At 34.3% G+C, this 17816-nt stretch overlaps 1 protein-coding gene across 5 annotated transcripts in view; it reads right to left on the reverse strand.

Moving 5' to 3' along the window:
• The window catches only part of LOC18423036 (phosphatidylinositol:ceramide inositolphosphotransferase-like), a 35328-nt gene that overhangs the window by 16867 nt on the left and 645 nt on the right, over positions 1 to 17816 (reverse strand). The gene's annotated exons all lie outside the window — the stretch shown is intronic.

The raw sequence follows: 17816 nt of genomic DNA on the forward strand, positions 1-17816 counted from the left end.
TCGTTTATCTTTTTATGTCGGTGGAGAGCATCTTGGCACAGTTTTGGTTTGTCGTATATTGGTGGAGAGCATCTTGGCACAGTCGTGGTTTGTCGTATGTTGGTGGAGAGTATCTTGACACAGTGATATGAGTGAGTGGCAGTAATGAGTCATGGTCTTTGACTGAATTTGTCTGGATCATCTTCTTCTTCAGGGTCTGTTTCGTCCAGGGGAAAGTATCTATTGTTGTGAGCTGGTGATGACTGTACGGTCTCATCTGATGAGACCGGCTTTCTTCTTGCTTCTGCAAAGATTTCCTTCATTTGTTGTTCCAAGCTTTCTTTAGAAGCATTAGGGTTTGTTTGTAGCATATTTCTCAAATATGTGGGAAAGTCAAAGGAAGTATTGGCTGTATTATGTCCACTTGGACTGGGGTTATATATAGGTTTTTGTGGAGGTATGCGTTTGGGAACTATGGTTGTGGGATCCATATAGAAGATGTCCCACCATTTTACTGAGATGGTTTTTCCCAGGCGTGAAATAAAAGTATGGTCGGCTGTATTATTGACAGAGATTGAGTATTCCCATTTCATAATCCATTGGAGTTGGTATAGTGCAACAAAGTATAGGTGATTGTCTGTATTATCATCACTATTATTGAATATAACGAATTGTTCCTGCACTTTTTGGAAAGTAGGAGGTAAAATTGCAGTAGTTGATCGTCAAACTAAAAACCAATTTTTAAACCAGTTGGAGAATCTTTCGAAAATGGGTAAACGAAATTAAATATACCAACTATGAGTGTTGTTTGGATTTTGGTAATAAAACATTTTATGCCATGCTTCGATGTACTCGACATACTTGTAATATTTGTACGAAAAATCAGGATTATGTAATTTTTTGTCTTGAGCAGGATTGCAACCCACTCATCATAAGAAAGTAATTTATTGATCTGTATTTTTGAATATGCAATCACTCTGGTATTTTGCTGGTAGTAATGGACAACAGAGATGGATCCTGTTTTCATAAGAATGGCTTCATAATACTCACGAGTTTTGACTCCATTAGTTGGATTCAAATGGTTTATAAGGTATAATGGAGCAAGTTTGATAGGGTCCATACTAGTATGATGGTCATCTATTGTAATATCCATAAGATATGCTCGTTCAATATATGCAGAGCGAGGAACATTAGGTCTTTGGTTTGGTTTTGATTGGGCTGGAGTATAGGCGGGAGTGGATGTATTAGTGTCTGGATAAGTGATTTGGTGAACAGAAGAAATGGAAGGTGAAAGGGTTGCCAAAGGCGGGTTCTCACCTTCAAATGGTATTATTGTCAAAAGGCATTTCTCATTGCGAGAGGAATTGCTACGAGAGCCCATGAGAGTAGGTGGATTAGACAAAGTATTATTATTATTAGCTGCAAAGAGCTGTAGTGCAAGTGATAGTGGTGAATCGTCGTTGGAGTTAGTGTTGCCCCCCCGCAAAAATTCACGGGTTAAAAAATCAGGAGGGGAATTAGAAGACCCGGGAAGGTGTTCAATAGTAAAATCAAAGGCAGAGAGTATAGCCTGCCAGCGAGTAAATATTTGTTTGGCAACAAGGTTTTGAACATCTTTTTGCAGAATATCTTTGGCGGCTTTGCAATCAGTTCGAATAAGAAATTATTGATTGAGAATATCACTTTGAAATTTGGTGACGCAATGGACTATTGCAAGTAGTTCCTTTTTTACCATGGAATAGTTTTGTTGGGTTGGATTCCAAGCTTTAGAGGTATACCTGAGTAGTTGTTCATGACCATCAATGCGTTGTTTGAGGATACCCCCTAATCCCAATTCTGAGGCGTCACATTCAATTATTTTGAAAGCAGTAGGATGAGGAAGAGAACGGCAAACAAGGGTTTTGACTTTTTGTTTGATTAATTGGACGGCTTTGATATAAATATCCGTCCAAGGTGGAAGATTCTTTTTTAATCTATTATGTGAAGGTTTAGCATCTATAGCAAGATTGGGATAAAAATCACTAACATAATTTAAGCATCCTAAGAACCTTTGAAGTTCTTTTTTATCTAGTATTTGATCAGGAAATTTATCAGCAAATTGTATGGATCGATCTATAGGAATAATAGTGCCATGATGGATATTGTGTCCTAGAAACCTAATATTTGTTTTGAATAAAGTAATCTTTCTTGCAGATACAAATAATCCAGCATTCTGGACTGCATGAATAAAAGTATTAATATGTTTAATATGTTCATCTATGGATTCAGAAAAGATCAAAACTTCATTGATATAAACTATCATGAATTGATAGTAAGCATTGAATACATCATTCATTATTTTCTGAAATTCTGATGGAGTATTTTTAGGCCAAATGGCATTACATTCCATTCGTATTGTCCAAAAAGTACATTAAATGTTGTTTTATATTTATCTTTTTCTTGAATTTGTATTTGGCAATATCCTGATTTCATGTCAAATTTGGAAAATATACAAGCATTGGCTACTCTATCTAGTAAATCTTTTTTATTGGGAATAGGATATCTAATCCATTGTAACACTTTATTTAGAGGTTTATAATTAATGACTAATCTTGAAACTCCTCGTTCCTTTTCAGCATATTTATTGACATAGAAAGTTTCACAACTCCATGGTGATGCTCTTGGTCTTATTAACTTTTTTGTTTGGAGGTCAATAATTTCTTTTCTACACATGTTTAATAAAGTAGTATTCATAGTATTCGTCTAACTTTAGTATTGGTCTACTCTCCTGGGCTTTCGTAGCAATTCCTCTCGCAATGAGAAACGCCCTTTGACAATAATATCATTTGAAAGTGAGAACCCGCCTTTGGCAACCCTTTCACCTTCCATTTCTCCTGTTCACCAAATCACTTATCCAGACACTAATACATCCACTCCCGCCTATACTCCTGCCCAATCAAAACCAAACCAAAGACCTAATGTTCCTCACTCTGCATATATTGAACGAGTATATCTTATGGATATTACAATAGATGACCACCATACTAGTATGGACCCTATCAAACTTGCTCCATTATACCTTATAAACCATTTGAATCCAAGCAATGGAGTCAAAACTCGTGAGTATTATAAAGCCATTCTTATGAAAACATGATCCATCTCTGTTGTCCATTACTACCAGCAAAATACCAGAGTGATTGCATATTCAAAAATACAGATCAATAAATTGCTTTCTTATGATGAGTGGGGTTGCAATCCTGCTCAAGGCAAAAAATTACATAATCCTGATTTTTCGTACAAATATTACAAGTATGCCGAGTACATCGAAGCATGGCATAAAATGTTTTATTACCAAAATTCAAACAACACTCATAGTTGGTATATTCAGTTTCGTTTACCTATTTTCGAAAGATTCCCCAACTGGTTTAAAAATTGGTTTGTAGTTTGGGGATCAACTACTGCAATTTTACCTCTTACTTTCCAAAAAGTGCAGGAACAATTCGTTATACTCAATAATAGTGATGATAATACAGACAATCACCTATACTTTGTTGCACTATACCAACTCCCATGGATTATGAAATGGAAATACTCAATCTCTGTCAATAATACAACCGACCATACTTATATTCCACGCTTGGAAAAACCATCTCAGTAAAATGGTTGGACATCTTCAATATGGATCCTACAACCATAGATCCCAAACGCATACCTCCACAAAAACCTATATATAACCCCAGTCCAAGTGGACATAATGCAGCCATTACTTCCTTTGACTTTCCCACATATTTGAGAAATATGCTACAAACAAACCCTAATGCTTCCAAATAAAGCTTGGAACAACAAATGAAGGAAATCTTTGCAAAAACAGGAAGAAAGCCGGTCTCATCAGATGAGACCGTACAGTCATCACCAGCTCACAACAATAGATACTTTCCCCTGGACGAAACAGACCCTGGAGAAGAAGATGATCCATACAAATTCAGTCAAAGACCATGACTCATTACTGCCACTCACTCATATCACTGTGTCAAGATACTCTCCACCAACATACGACAAACCACAACTGTGCCAAGATGCTCTCCACCAATGTACGACAAACTAAAACTGTGCCAAGATGCTCTCCACCGACATAAAAAGACAAACGACTACTATTCAAGGATACCATCACTGTAGCACGACAGAAAAGACAAAGTTGCATACTATTCACTGATGCCTTTTTGTCCACAAGCGCAGACAAAGACAAAAAACTATTTTCACTTTTCTGTTTCATTTTGTTTTCTTCCCCCGACAGCATCTTCTTTATGTCATGTCCCTTTTTCTTTATGCTTTATGCCTTGTCATCCTTCCTTCGCGACAAAGGCACCCCTTTTCCCCTCTATGTAAGGGCTTCTCATTTCTCAAAAGAGGCAGGTGAAGGAGCTCTTCCTCGGACGCTCTCCTCTCCTCTCCTCTCTTCTTTTCTGCATTTCTCTCATCTTTTCTCTGCATCTCTCTCTCTCAGAAGATACTCTTCTGACTTCTACCTGCTTCATCTACTGCAACAGCTATCCTGACCTCACAGCTCATGAATACCAGGTCAAATAATTCACCTTAATTTCCAGGTTCTATCTTTTCCTCCTTTTCCATATTCTTAGCATGTGTGATTGTAATCTTCGCTCTCTCCCTTCCTATTGCCCTCAACATTGGAAACTCTTTTCCAGTTATTGCATATGTAAACAGTAAGTTTGTTTTTACAGTTTACAGTTTGTATACAGTTTGTTATTTTTACAGTTAGTTTGTTTTACAATTTGTTACTTGTAAATTTACAGTTTGTATAAGTTCTCTTACAATTTCCTTTTCGATGTTTCTGTACAAATTTTGATATAAGAATGTGATGTGATGTTATGCAATTCAAAATAGTGTTTAGTATCAAAATAGGTAATTTCAACCACACACAGTGGTTAGTCATAGATATATCAATCATACCTTTTATTTAAATAATTCTATTCTGTTTAAACTTTTATAGAATTTTACAAGGAATACTAAAATATAACAGTTTAATATTCACCTATTTATTGTAAACAATATATAATGTTTTTACTGTAGATCCCGACGCGTTTTGGTATCAGAGCCCAACAGTAAAAATAGTGAACTGTTAAGAGTTAAAAGTTACAATATTGCTGTAGAAACCTATTTAAATTTACATCTAAGAAAGTTGGTCCGAGAGTTAAGGCAAGAGACGAAAAGAAAAGTCTAGGCAAAATACCCGCCAAGGCTAGGAAGAGCCGCTTAGGGGAACACGCTGGACCCTTGATCGTCCAGATTGTCATTATCCGTAACGTACAGATGGCAAATTTAATTAGGAATCTTAAAGGTAATACTGCAACTCAATCTCAAACCTTAAGAGTTAAAAATAAAGAAGAGATCATTATTAATGATATTGAACATCATATCCAAAATTGGAATATTCCTAAAGTACCAATAAAAGATATTTATCAGAAAGGATCATTCAAATCAAATTAGGTTATGCTATAAAAACAGTAGAAGAAAATCTATCAGTAACTCAAAACCAGAAAGACTTTCAACTATTATCAAGAATAATTATTGAAAAACATAAAGAAAATAATTATAAATATTTGCACATTGGATTAATACAAATAGCCGTTAAACCTTTAACCCGTCTAGGGTTAAACACTTTAGTGCTTGTATGCTTAAGAGATACAAGACACAATAAGTTCTCAAATTCACTCCAAGGCATGGTGGAATCCAGCCTATGTAGTGGACCCATATATTTTAATTGCTTTCCAAATTTTCTGTTTTGTATTTTTTATTTTTCTTATATAACTTTTCAGCTTTATTTTTTCTATCTAAATGATAACCCAATTGTTCACAAAAATCACCAACTTCTTTACGCTTGGTAATTTGTTGTTTATCAAGTTGTCTTTTGAGTTTAAGATCAGTACATAAAGTTAATCCTTCAGCACATATTTTTGCTAATAGTTCTCCAAGTGTATATGCAGAGTATACTATAACTCCATTATGTTTATTTCTTAGTCTTTCTTTGACTTTTTCTGCAAATAAGTATGGTAGACCAGCAATAAATTTTTCTTTCCAATGGTCTACATGACAATCTTCTCGTATCAGTAATCTTGAGAAAAAGACATCCTTGTACCATTTATAATGGGATAATGTAGAACAGCGAAGGTTGGACAGCAGATCTTCAGATCTCGCTGCTAATAGGGCTGTACTACCTACAAAATGTACTGTAATTGTATATATTAAGGTGTTTACTGCATCACTTTCAATATATATTATTTCTTGATTTTGTTCATTTCTGGCAGTCCATTGTTTGTATTGGTGAGGATTCTGTTTTTGGTTTCATCATCAACATAGAAATCCTACTAGCCTCTTAACCAGCCAGTGAATCCATTTACTATTGCTTTGGCAACTTCTTGGTCTGGATTGCCTGCCATTTTGTTTGCTGATGCAAACATTGTCATATGTCTCATGACATCTACTATTTTTAGTTCAGATAAATCATCGATTGTCCATTTGACTATTGATCTTCCTGAATAGGAAACAGCTTGTTGTATGACATATTCTTCAAGTTGTACATCAACAGGTGTAGGTCTCTTATAGTATGGTAAAGTTGTGATTGGTTTCCATGCTTTACCATATGCTATCCTATTTAAATCAATAGGTGAAGTATCCATAAAAGCAGATTCTTGGTTTTGTATAGTATCTTCTATAACTGGTTCATCTTCTTGGAGCATCATAGTTTCATGCTCCGGTATTTTTGTTTTTCCCCTATTTGAAGATTCTAGGATAGTTGGTAAAGGTACAGGAATACTAGGTATTGGTATAGGAATACTGAGTTTAGGAGAAGGGATTCCTTTAATATCTAATTGGGCTAATTTAGATATTAACTGGTCCATTAATGTTTTATTATTTTTTCCTATATGGAATTTATTTTTATTGAGTTCTGGAGGAAGTTTGAACAAAACTCCTTTAGGAATAGAAGGAGCTACTCCCATAGTTTGAGGAGTAACTAATCTTTCTATACGTTCTGCTTGTTTTCCTAAAGATTGCATATATAAATTGGTATAATTGTTTTGTTCCACTATATGAGGTATTAGTTCTTGTTTTTTACCTATTTCTTTTGGTAGAACTTTATATGGTGTTGCAATAATATCATATAGGGATTATGGTGGTTCTCCTTTGCTTAAAGGAGTTATTACACCTTTTAATATTATACTTTTTTCAAGAGGGTGTGTACTCGCGGTAGTAGTACCATCCGTGTTGATGTATGTTTTTCTTCTATTGTTTGAAGAGTATTAAATTGAGAAATGTTTATATATATATATATATACATATATATTGATCCCCCTGGAGCTGCTCAGCTTTTTATGTCAATAAAAATACCGAACAAGAACGAGGAGTTCCACGACTAGTCATTAATTATAAACCCCTAAATAAAGTATTACAATGGATTAGATATCCCATTTCAAATAAAAAAGATTTACTTGATAGACTCTTACATGCAGTAATCTTCTCCAAATTTGATTTAAAATCTGGTTTTTGGCAAATACAGATAAATGAAGAAGATAAATATAAAACAACATTTAATGTCCCTTTTGAACAATATGAATGGAATGTTATGCCCTTTGGTCTTAAAAATGCTCCATCTGAATTCCAAAAAATAATGAATGATATATTTAATCCCTTCTATAAATTTATGATAGTTTATATTGATGATGTATTAATATTTTCTGAAACTGTTGAACAACATTTTAAGCATCTTCATACTTTCATCCATACAGTAAAAAATGCTGGGTTAGTAGTTTCTGCAAAAAAATTAACTCTTTTCCAAACAAAAATTAGATTTTTAAGACACAATATCAATCAAGGAACGATTATCCCAGTTAATCGATCCATTCTTTTTGCTGATAAATTTCCTGATAAAATTTTAGATAAAACTGAATTACAACGATTCTTAGGATGCCTCAATTATATAAGTGATTTTTACCAAAATCTAGCTCTTGATGCTAAACCCTTATATGATCGTTTAAAGAAGAATCCTCCATCATGGACTGAGATTCATACTTTGGTTGTACAGCGACTTAAACTCAAAGCCAAAGAACTCTCATGTTTAACTTTCTCCGATCCTACCGCTTTTAAAATAATTGAATGCGATGCTTCTGAATTAGGACTTGGTGGTATATTAAAACAATCTATTGATTCTAAAGAACAATTAATACGTTTTACTTCCAAAGCCTGGAATCCAACACAAAAAAATTATTCTACTGTGAAAAAAGAATTACTTGCTATTATTCACTACGTGTGCAAATTTCAAACTGATATTTTAAATCAACATTTTCTTATTCGTACCGACTCTAAAGCTGCCAAAGACATACCGCAAAAAGATGTTCAAAATCTCGTTTCTAAACAAATATTTACCCGTTGGCAAGTCATTTTATCTGCTTTTGATTTCTCCATTGAGCATCTTCACGGATCTGCTAATTCTTTACCTGACTTTTTAACCCGTGAATTTTTGCAGGGGGGACCGTACCTTACCTCCACTTCATAAAAAAGAGACACTTTCATACGGTTTGCAACTCTTCCTTGCCAATAAAAATAGCAATATGAATAATCCTCAGTCTTCAAACACTAAACAAGGAAAACAACCTATGAACTTAGTACCAAGCAATATGTTTGGGCCTCTTATGCCCATCTACTCCTTTTTGAATCTGACACCTATGTCACCTCTCAGATCTACAAACATTTCTGAATATTTGATTCAAACTCCTCCTCAAAGTCCAATACAAACTCCAAGTCCGGCATTTTCCCCGGCAACGTACCCAAATAAGCAAACCTCTACCTCTGCCAAATCAGTCTATATAGACACAGCTTTCTTAGCAGATATACCTATTTCTGACATTCATGCACAAATTGACCCAAATAAATTAGCTCCCCTTTACCTTGTAAACCATTTAAATCCATCATACGGGGTTAAAACCCGTGAATGGTATGAATCTATTCTCATGGAAACCGGTTCGGTTTCAATTGTCCATTTTTATCAAGGAACTATTAAAGTATATGCTTATTCTAAATTTCAAATCAAAAAATTACTTACTTATGATGATTGGGGATGTAATCCTCTTCAAGGGAAAAAATTGATGAATCCAGATTTTCAATATAAATATTATAAATATGCTGAGTACATAGAAGCCTGGCACAAGGTATTCTCCTATCAGAATCCAAATAATACTCATTTCTGGTATTTACAATTTAAACTCCCTATTTATGAAAGATTCCCAAATTGGTTTCGCTATTGGTTTTTACTATGGGGATCACAGACCCAAATCTTACCTGATGCTTTCCAAGCATTCCAAACCAAATTTACACAACATAATACTTGTACTAACCTAGATGATTTTCATCTCTACTTTATGGCCATCTACCAAATACCCTGGATCCTAAAATGGGATTACTCTATCTCTGAAAATAATACGAATAATTATGAGTATATTCCCAAACTTGGCAAAACCCTCAAAGTCAAATGGTGGGATATTTTTAGTACTGATCCTGCCTCCCTACCTCTCAAACAAATACCTCATCAGACCAATATCTTGAACCCACAAGCACATAATACAGTCAGCCTACCTACATTCTCTGCTTATCTGAAGAAAATGAGACGAGCACATCCTAATGCTACCCTGGAAGAATTAGAGCAAAATCTTCTCAACATTTTTGCTCCTGATACCACTGCACCAACCACGTCCGAAGAGACAGTTCAATCCGACAATCCATTATTTGATGATTTTAGCCAGAGACCCGATGCGTAGCCCGGCCCGACCCGATGCGTAGCCCGGTCCGAGAAGATAGCATAAAGATTATCTCAACAACGACAAGACTCCGTCACAGTAAAGATTCCCCCTGTTCCCTACTTTTTATAAAAGACAAATATAGCGTCACAACAAGACACAGTAAAGATTCCCATGTTCCTTACTATTCACTGATATGACTAATTTGGAGTCACATCAAGCCACAGTAAATATTCCTTCTTCCTACGTGTTTCCTCCTCATAGCTCGCCGCTGGCACGTACAACTGTCACTAAGACACGAAAGATGCTCCATCTCCATCAGCAATGCACGGCCACAACCGTAGCCACCCACGCGTCCTTCTTCATGACCCCACGATGTGATACGACTTTATCCTTATCCCTTCCTAGCCACACAAGGTTCCTTCATCGTGAAGGCATCCTTCCTAGCCAAACAAGGTTCCTTCGTCGTTAAGGCATCCAGCTTCCTTCTTCGCCTATAAATACTTCCTCTCTTCTCAAAAGAGGGACAGACTTCATCAAGGACATCACTGAAGCAGCATCAGAAGTTCTCCAAAGCTCTCATACTCTCTCTCATATTTTCTCACTCAGTTTCTTCCTCTTCTCTTCTTCTTCTTCTTCTCTCCTTCTGTAGACAGTAGGTTAGTTTTGATTTTCTATATTTTTTCTATTTGGTTGAAAAAGACTTATGTATTTTTTCGAGTTTATTACTACGATGTTTTTTTTTTATATATATTTTATGTATTTTATGTGGTTTATCTCTATCAATATGATAGCCAAATTGTTGGTAGAAGTCTCCTAACTCCTTTTTACCACTTATATTTTGTTTATCAAGTTGCTTTTTAAGTTTCATATCTGTGCATAAGGCTAAGCCTTCAGCACATATTTCAGAAGATAATTCTCCTAATGTATATTGAGCATAATTGATTATACCACTGTTTTTATTTTTCAGACTTTCTTTGACCTTTTCAGCAAATAAATATGGTAGCCCTGCTACGAACTTTTCTTTCCAATGGTCAAGATGATTATCTTCTCGTATAAGTAATCGAGAGAAAAAAACGTCTTTATACCATTTGTAATGAGATAGAGTAGGACAACGTAAATTAGATAAAAGATTAGCAGTTCGAGCTGCAAGTATTGAAGTATTTCCTATGAAATGAAGGGCAATTGTATAAATTAATGAATTGACAGCATCACTTTCAGAATATACCATATCTTGGTTATGTTCATTTTTTGTTGTCCATTATCTAGTATTAGTTAATATTTGTTGTTTCGTTTGTGCATTGAGATAGGAATCCCACCATCGTCTTAACCATCCTGTAAATCTTGAGACTATAGCTTTTGCTATTTCTTGGTCATGGCTACTAGCCATCTTACATGCTGAAGCATACATAGTCATATGTTTCATTGTATCTAATATTCGATGATCTGAAATTCCATATATATTCCAGTCTATAATGGTTCGACCAGTTTATGTAGAAGTATGACTCGTAAGATCTTCTTCTAATTGGATGTCAACTAGGGTTGGTCTCTTATAATATGGTCTGGCATTGATTGGCTGCCAATTTTTATTATAAATAATTCGATTTATCGTATCAGGAGTAATATGAGTTTCAGAAAATGCTTTTTGTATATTTTCTATTGTGTTGGTAATTGATGGTTCTATATTTTCATCTGATTGGAATATATTTTCCTCTTGAAGAGTCATATTATCATGTTCTGGAATTTTTTATTTTCCCTTATCATTGTCTGGTAGAATAATAGTTTGTTTGGGATCTTTTATTTTTAATTTGGATAATTTGGAAATTAATTGATCCATGAGTGTTTTATTATCATCACCTATATGAAATTTTTCTTTATCCAAGTCAAGAGGAGGTTTAAAAAATAATTGTTTTTTCTCCTTATAGATGGGTGGATGTAATAAGTTTTCTATTCTATTAGTTTGTTGTCTAATTGTATGAAGGTAGAGATTTGTATAATTATTTTGTTCAATTATATGTGGAAGTAATTCTATACGGGCTAAATTTGCATTATTTAATTTATATGGTGTGGCTACTGTTTCGTATACAACCATTTGGGTTGATGTTGAGGATCCTATATTTTGCTCTTTATTTAATCCCGTAGTAGCGGATGCTTTCGTAGTTATTCCTTGTATTTTCAAACTTTGTTCAGGAGGATGTATGGCTTTAATTGTATCTCCTTCAATGGTATTAAATACTGTATATTGAGTTTCTAGTGTATTTATTTCAAAATCAGGAATAGGGATATTGTGTTGGCTTAAGGTGTCTTTTAGCCAATCGAAAAAACATGTTCCTCTATTTCCTTTTTTTCTCCATTTGTTAAATCTTTTGTGAAACAATTCTACTAGTCTCGGTTCAAAAGTTTCTACATACCATTCTCTAATATTTTTATTTTCTAGAGATAAAAAGTCATTTATGATGTATTCTTATATATATATATATGGAAAATTGTTTCATGTGGGCAGGACTGCATTCCTACATATGCAGTCCAAAAAGCGTAACACATCCATCTTAAAGATGTATGCAAGTAGGTGTTCCATCTAAAAACAATAGAAACCAACAATCCAAATATTTTTTTACTAAAATTATTATTTTTAGTTTTTAAATTTTATTTATTTTTTTCATATTCATGATCTCAATGTTAGAGATTATATGTCCTTAAAAATTAAGTCTTAAAATCCATCTCAAAAATATATTTATTAAGAAGCCCGCATTTCTACATATGCGGGCTTGGCCGCATAGAAATTTAATGGTTAACATAAGTTCATACAGGGAAAGATCATCTTAATATTCACATATTGATGAAAAAAATGAAAGTTAATAATGTAGTATCCTCATTTCTTATTGGATTCCTAAAAAAAATATTTATAATGAATTTTAATAATTTTTTTAAAGGTTTAATCCTACCGATTCGGCCGATTCCTTTTATATATATATATATATATATATATATATATGAAAAATGCTTCTGTGAGCTAATAAGCTCACAAAAAAAAATGAGCACAATGGCTTAGATTGAATCTGGGCCGATCTAACGATCACGGATGCCCGATAAATGCAAAGGTTCAAGTTAGAAGTGGTTGTGATGGGTGTATTTATCAAAACAATCATTACTTTTTTATTAAAAAAATATTTAAATAGGTAACTTTACCATTAAAGGTAAATTTGAAATTTTCACAAAAATAGAATGGTATTTTGGAATTTAGTGTCCTAAAACTTTATTTATAAACGGTCTTTGTCCTTTAGTTAAAGTTTCAAGTTTACCGCTTATAAAGATGATAAAAGTATCATTTGTCTTGTAGTAATATTTACAAAATTGCTCTATAAAAATAACTTTTCTTAAAAATAGACTACAAAATTAATAAATCCACCTTTCACACCTCTATCTATTTTGCACCTTTGTAATTTGAAGGGTTGTGAAGTTTAGATTATCCTATATATATATATATATATATATATATATATATATATATATATATATATATATATATATATATACACCTCTATCTATTTTGAACCTTTGAAATTTGAAAGGTTGTGAAGTTTAGATTATCCTATATATATATATATATATATATATATATATATATATATATATATATATATATAGAGAGAGAGAGAGAGAGAGAGAGAAAGAGAGAGAGAGAGAGAGAGAGAGAGAGAGAGAGCGTGCCTAGGCTCTAAACAATCAAATTAAAGCCTACCTTCAAATAGTGTTGAGAAAAATGGTTTTAATATGGGAAATCTTTGTGATCACCTTAAAATATATTTTTATATTTATTTATAAAGTTTAAAGCCTAAAATATAGTGTAGATCAACATATCTATGAAAACTTGAAAATCTTGAAAATTGACGGTTCAAAAAATGCTTTATAAAATGCACTATTTCAAAAACTTGAAATCTATTTTTTTTCTCATGTCCATGCATTTTGATGTTGAGATAATCAAATTGAAGATATTTTGGCATCAAAACTACTTCTTTTAGTGAAAATTTGAAGTAGGCTCAAATTTGATTGTTTAGAGCATCGGCTCTATATAAACTTTTCCCATATATATATAGAAAAAGTTCATATACGCCTATGTGCGTACAGCTGTAGTAAACGTCCAACGGCCCACATCGAATCTGGACCGATTTGATTATCACGGTTGTCCGAGAGTGTTTGAATTTTAATATTTTTTCTACAAATCAGAATGATCTGAAATTTGGAGCGTGTGTACATCTTAGTAAGACGCACCTAATAAAAATATAAAAAAAAATAATGCGCAAAAAAATATTGATGAATATACCCTTGAAAATTGTTTAGGGTCTTTTGGTCAATTTATTTTATGTAAAGTATTTTTTTGATATTTTTTCGTAGATTCGCCTATTTTTTATGAACACACACTCTAAATTTTAGATCATTTTGATTGGTAGAAAAAAAATGAAAAATGATATACTACTAAACATTCGTAATCGTCAGATCGGCCCAGATCGATTAGGGTTGCTACGATACGCCGATTTTATACCACTACAGTAAATGCCGAACAGCCCTAGTCAAGCCCTGACTTATTAGTGCCAGGCCGGGAAGGTTGAAAAAGATTAAGGGAACAAAGGAGCTATGACCAAAAAAGATAAAGGTAAACAAAGGGGAAAAAGGGTCAATCGAACTGGGCTGGCCCGGTTGTGACTTTGGCTCAAGGCTAGCCCATTGCCGGCCCCACTTTCTCGGTATGGATTATGAGCCAGGATTGATATCACCAACCACGTTTTGGGCGGTAATAGAGAAGGCATGGGTATAAAGCGCAAAATATGTTTGCAAATAGAAGGGAAAGCTTACTATATATTCGCGCTCATTGATATTTTACTTATGTTCCCCATCTCTCATCCGTCTTATCTAAATGGACATCTAGTCACATCTAAACATTGTTTTGTTTTTTATTATTTTCTATAAATGATATTGATACCAAATTTGGAGTGTCCAATCTTATCTTCTATTAAGCTCGCAACAACAATAAAATAAAATGAAAATATTCTTAATAAAGGAAATATCCAAAATACCCCTAAAAATGTTTGGGGTATTTTGGTTCTTTTATTTTAAAAATATTTTTAATATTTATTTTAGTTACGTATGATGAGACACACCAAATTTAATCTTCATATGATTTGTAGAAAAAAATTAAAATTAAAATACTTTGAAATGTCAGATCTAAATCAAAAGGTCAGCCACTCACTTGTGGCATTATAGATGAAGCTATCCTAACCATCCTTTCAGATCGGTCCGCTAGAGATGAGAGATGCAGAAAAAATATATATGGGTGTGGATTTATAGTAAGCTTTCCTTAAATGGACAATGTAGATTTGTTCTCCACGCAAAACAACTATCTCGAGGGCAAGAAATTTTGTTTATTTTATTCTCTTACTTGAATGTTTTCTAAATGGGAACATTTACTGCTTGAAAAATTTCAAATCACACTTCATTCATCATGATCAATTTTAAAAAGAAAAAAGGATACGAGCTTTTAAAACCCTAGACTGTTCCATCAGATGGCCGGCCAGAACTTTATCTCTGCACCAGGCATTAAAATCAAACACATCCAAATCAACCCATTTTAGGTCAAACAAATTTCCGAACATAGCATTTTTTGCTGCAAGACCAGATGTACAATTTCATTCCCCAGGACAGGCAAATCTTCCCCTTTCCCACTTTCTCTTAGTTCTTGACCCTCAATTACAAATGGGTCTAGTCTTAATATTTCGAGGACCACTAATTCTAAGTATAGATTTAGTTCTTGCGTATGTTTCTCATTATTGGGAAGAAACACACTTTTAGCTGGTGGAGAGTTTGGGGAGATAGAGAGGTCTCAATTAACTATGTTTAGTTTAAGGGTATAATTAAAAGAAAAAGTTTATATAAGATTGCAACTTTATTCTATATAAGTAAGGTACACATTTTAGTAGAAAAGAGTGTTTCAAAATTGAAAAATCTTTAATTGATCATCTCAACCTCAAGATATATGGATACTCAGAAAAATAAAGAATCTCAATTACTATTAATAATGTATTTTTCAACAAGTTATTTAGATCATCTATTTTCAAGATTTTTAAATAATTATAAATATGTGCAATCAGCTCGATTTTTTAAATTTTAAATTTTACAATTAAGATTAAATATGCCATCATAAGGTTTCTAACACATGACCCGTGTCAGACAAGGCAAATAGGGCATTAGACCACTGGCAATTCAATTGTGGATTTCCTTTTCTAAAGAGAAAATAGACCATATTTTTAGATTTTTTTCTTCATATATTAAGGATTCAAAACCTACCTACCAAAAAAAACAAATTTGAAAACTTTATTGAGGCATAGAATAACTATTCATGATATCTTTTAACCCCCAAAATCAACTTTATTTATTTTTACCCTAGTTTTATCCGGTCGTGGTTTTTCTATCCTATGCAAGCACGTCAATGAGGCGGTCCCTGCACGGGGCTCGGCCGTGAGGGTGGAGCTCCGCTGCCAGAGAAGTACTTGCCGGGGAGGCCGTGAATTGGTCGTTGAGGGCAGCCATGGAGGAGGACCAACGTGTCTTCTTTCCATTTCCATAATCTCTTTCTACCATTTTCAGAGTTCTCTCTCTTTCTATCTTTCTCCCAAATTGTCTTCTTTCACCAATTTTCAGAAACAGAGGACTGTAGTAATTGTGGCCTTTTTTCAGACACAGACGACTGTAATAATCGTGGCCTTGTGGGTTTGTATAGGATTTCTAAAGGTTTGATCAAAATTATGCTTTATTGGGTGAGGGTTTGGGGCAAGAGGGGGCACCCAGTCGTTGAGTCTGAACTGTTAGTACCAGTGAATAGAGCTTTTGATCCAATGAAGATGCAGGGTGTCAATTCTGATGTTATGAAAGAAATTTTAATCAATAACCATGTGATAAAGACGTGGTTAGAGTCTGGTTTGAAAGCTTGGTTGATCACTACAAGCATGGTTCCAATAGAAAATGTGTTTTCAAACATAACAAATCAAAGGGTGGATATGGTGTTAGTGAAAGATACAGAGAGTCTTAGTGAGAGATACAGAGCTTTTGATCTTCAGAAACTCGGAGACCATGGTGAAAGCTTGGTCCGTATTGAGAGAAAGATGGCAGAGATGGCTTTTCAGAAACTTGGAGACCATGGCGAAGGTTTGGCAATAAGATAGGTTTTAAAAACTTTGGTCTATGGAGAAATGAATGTCTAGAAATATTTTCTCTTTCTTTCAACACATTGAATTAACTCCGTATCAGAGATGGTAGATATATGCATAAGGCTTGAGATCACCGGCGGTTCAAGCCCGAATTCCAATTTTTAAATCACTGATCAAAATTCAGAGAAATCAATCTTTTAGGAGCAACAACAAGACACTCAAATAGCATCTAAAGTTAAAACTGATCAGAAACTTTTTTGCAGAGGTGGATTAGAAGAGGATTCTATTTGGCTTCCTACCCCCTCTACTTCTTCCATCCCAATAGGGGTGGTAATGGGTCGGGTCCGAGTCTATCAGACCCAAAAAACTACTATAGGATAGGGACCGGGACCGGGACCTGGACCCAAACCCAAAAATTAAAATATCTATGTATTTAAATATTTTTTATAAATTGAAAAATATGGGATCCAACCGAGACCTGATCCCGGACCCAAATAGTGTTCTTGGACCCGGACCTGACCCATTAGGTCCAATTTTTGAACTCATCTCCGGACCTGGGTAGGGTCTAGTTGTCAGGTTCCAAGTCTATTGTCACCCCTACATTCCAGCTGTCCAAATAGAGGTTGGAATTCCAAGATTCTCCTTCAAAGAGAGGTTTACCTCATCAGAACGGCAAAGGATCCGAAGGCCTTGAGAGGAACCGCATTATACACTACAGGGGTATCCACCGTGCATCTTACGGTGGATGGCCCTTTCGTGCACTGTAGACCATAGACCAGAGACGAACTAGGGGACTCCGGTTCATCATCATGAGGATTTGATACATCTTTCGTACTGACACTCGGATACA

This window comes from Amborella trichopoda, chromosome 7, assembly GCF_054954075.1.
Source record: "Amborella trichopoda isolate Santa Cruz 75 chromosome 7, AtrichopodaSantaCruz75HAP2 v2.0, whole genome shotgun sequence".
Taxonomy (NCBI): domain Eukaryota; kingdom Viridiplantae; phylum Streptophyta; class Magnoliopsida; order Amborellales; family Amborellaceae; genus Amborella; species Amborella trichopoda.